General features: G+C 36.5%; 1 pseudogene; it reads right to left on the bottom strand.

Annotated features, from left to right (window-relative positions):
* Positions 1–252: 252 nt before the first annotated feature.
* On the bottom strand, positions 253–1485 carry LOC129008212 (nucleosome assembly protein 1-like 1; annotated as a pseudogene).
* Positions 1486–2211: the final 726 nt, after the last annotated feature.

Here is a 2211-nt window from a genome sequence, read left to right as displayed (position 1 = left end):
TTTGTAGAGACAGAGTTTCATCATGTTGTACAGGCTGGTTTTGAACTCCTGGGCTCAAGCAATCCATCTGCCTTGGCCTCCCAAAGTGCCAGGATTACAGTTGTGAGCTACCACACCCAGCCAAGATGTTTTTAATACAGGTATTTCCTTGTATGTCTTTAATTTTGTGCTTTATACTTAAAAGGTGCTCAACAAAGTTTTTTTTTTTTTCAATTTATTTATTGAAACTTTATACATACACTGTTTGGCTGTAGAATTCTAAAATCATATTTTCCAAAATGTTTTTATCCCAAATCGCAGAATGATTATAGCAAAGGAATACATAAGTCATTCAATTTGCTTCTCAATGTGTTAAACACAGAGAATTATTTGCTCATTTGGTAAACATTACCTCATCCGCTTCTTCACCTTCTTCATTATAAACATCATCATCAACTTCAATAGCTTCTCCAATAAAGTATGACACTGCTCTTGGGATTATACGCTCACGTAAAAAGTGACCTATTTTGAAGTCTGTGCAAGGATTTCAGCATCATCATCCAGATCTCCACTCTCAGGAACTTCATGAGGGGCAAAAAAAATTAAAGAAAGGGTCATTGGAAACTGTGTTAGTCGCAGTACGAACTGTCCCACTTCCCTTGTGTTTCTGCTTCTTCCTAATGGTTTTCAAAGTGACATTCTTTCCTTTTTTCCAATCTATCTGGCACCCTGTGCAATCCATAATTTCTGGTCCATCAAAAAAAAAGGGATCAGAATCATCTGGTTCTGACCTCATCCTGTACGTCTTTGACAGCATTTCATTTGTAAAATATTCATTGGGTTCAAAGTGAAATTCTAAGACAAAATCCATAGGCTGGTCAGCATCTGAGAGCTTCACTTTAGTATCTTTCGAGTGTTTCAGAATCGGTTCATCATGTTGTTGAATCATATCACTGAACAAGTCAACATTCTTCAAAACAGTTAACCAAAATTCAGGAATTTCTTTGGGGTCTTCTTTTTCTTCATCCTTTTTTATCTTCGATCTTGGCCTTTTCTTTCAACTCCTCTGAAATCTCATCTTCTTTATCTGGTTTCCATTCACATTCTTCTTCTGTGGGTTCATAAATTGCATTAATAATCTCAAATCGCTTATCAAATAGAGGCTGATAGAGAACAGCATACTTCCTTTCAAGATCGTGAACTTCCTCATAGAATTTGGTTTCTATCTGTGCACATTTAATTTAACTTGCAGGTTTTTGAGAGCATTCACTTGTCTTTTAACTACCCTAGGCAGGCTTTCAATGTATCCTGTTGGTGTTTCTACCAGAACATCAAGTCTTTCTTGAAGGGCTGCAAGAATCTGAGGACTTTGCATCATCTGAACAGTTAGCTGACGTGCTTTGATTTTTGTTTCTTCACCAGTTTCTTCTTCATGTGCTTCTTCAACATCATCCAAATCTTGATCAAGTTCAGATTGTCAATGTCTGCCATGTTGTAAGAACTCCAAATATCAGCGGCTAGTATGGGAAGCCAGGAGGCCTGAGCTGTGCAGGCAGTGACTCAGGGCGGCAGTGGCGGCAGGAGGAGCGGGAGGCAGCACTGCGAGCAGATGGTGCTAAAAAAGAACAGAAGTTTTTTAACTGATCAATTTATTTGAATTGATATTAATAAAAATACTTCCCATTATTATAGGGAGACATTAATGTGTAATAATTAAGAGTCCAGCCTCTAGACACAGATTACTTGAGTTTTAATATGAGCTCTGACACTGACTAGCTGTGTGACTATAGTCAAGGCACTTCATGTCTCAGTTTTCTCATTTGTAATATGGGACTAATGCTTAAAATAATACTTGGCGCACAGAAGGAACTATATAAGCATTAACTATTATTATTATAAATAGCTTTTATTTATATTAAAAACACTTTTATCCAGTGTTTGCTACTTGCCAATCACCGTATTAAGTGCTTTGTGTGTATCATCTCAATTAATCCTCCTAGCAAACCACTGAAGTAGGTCCTATTAACAACTCTATATGAGGTATTATTACTCTGTACAAATGATGAAGTCATTTACTACTTTACAAATGATGAAATCAAGACTCCAAGAGTTTAAGTTATTTGACCAAGATCAAATAAGGTACAGTCAGAATGTGATACAAGTTTATGGACTCTAGTCACTCTATTATGTTGTTCTTGGAGAATCATTTTTTTGTTTTGTTTTTGAGACGGC

The sequence above is a fragment of the Pongo pygmaeus genome, chromosome 9 (assembly GCF_028885625.2).
Source record: "Pongo pygmaeus isolate AG05252 chromosome 9, NHGRI_mPonPyg2-v2.0_pri, whole genome shotgun sequence".
Classification (NCBI taxonomy): domain Eukaryota; kingdom Metazoa; phylum Chordata; class Mammalia; order Primates; family Hominidae; genus Pongo; species Pongo pygmaeus.
Note: the sequence above shows the minus strand (reverse complement) of the source record. Positions and strands in the feature narration are given on the sequence as shown.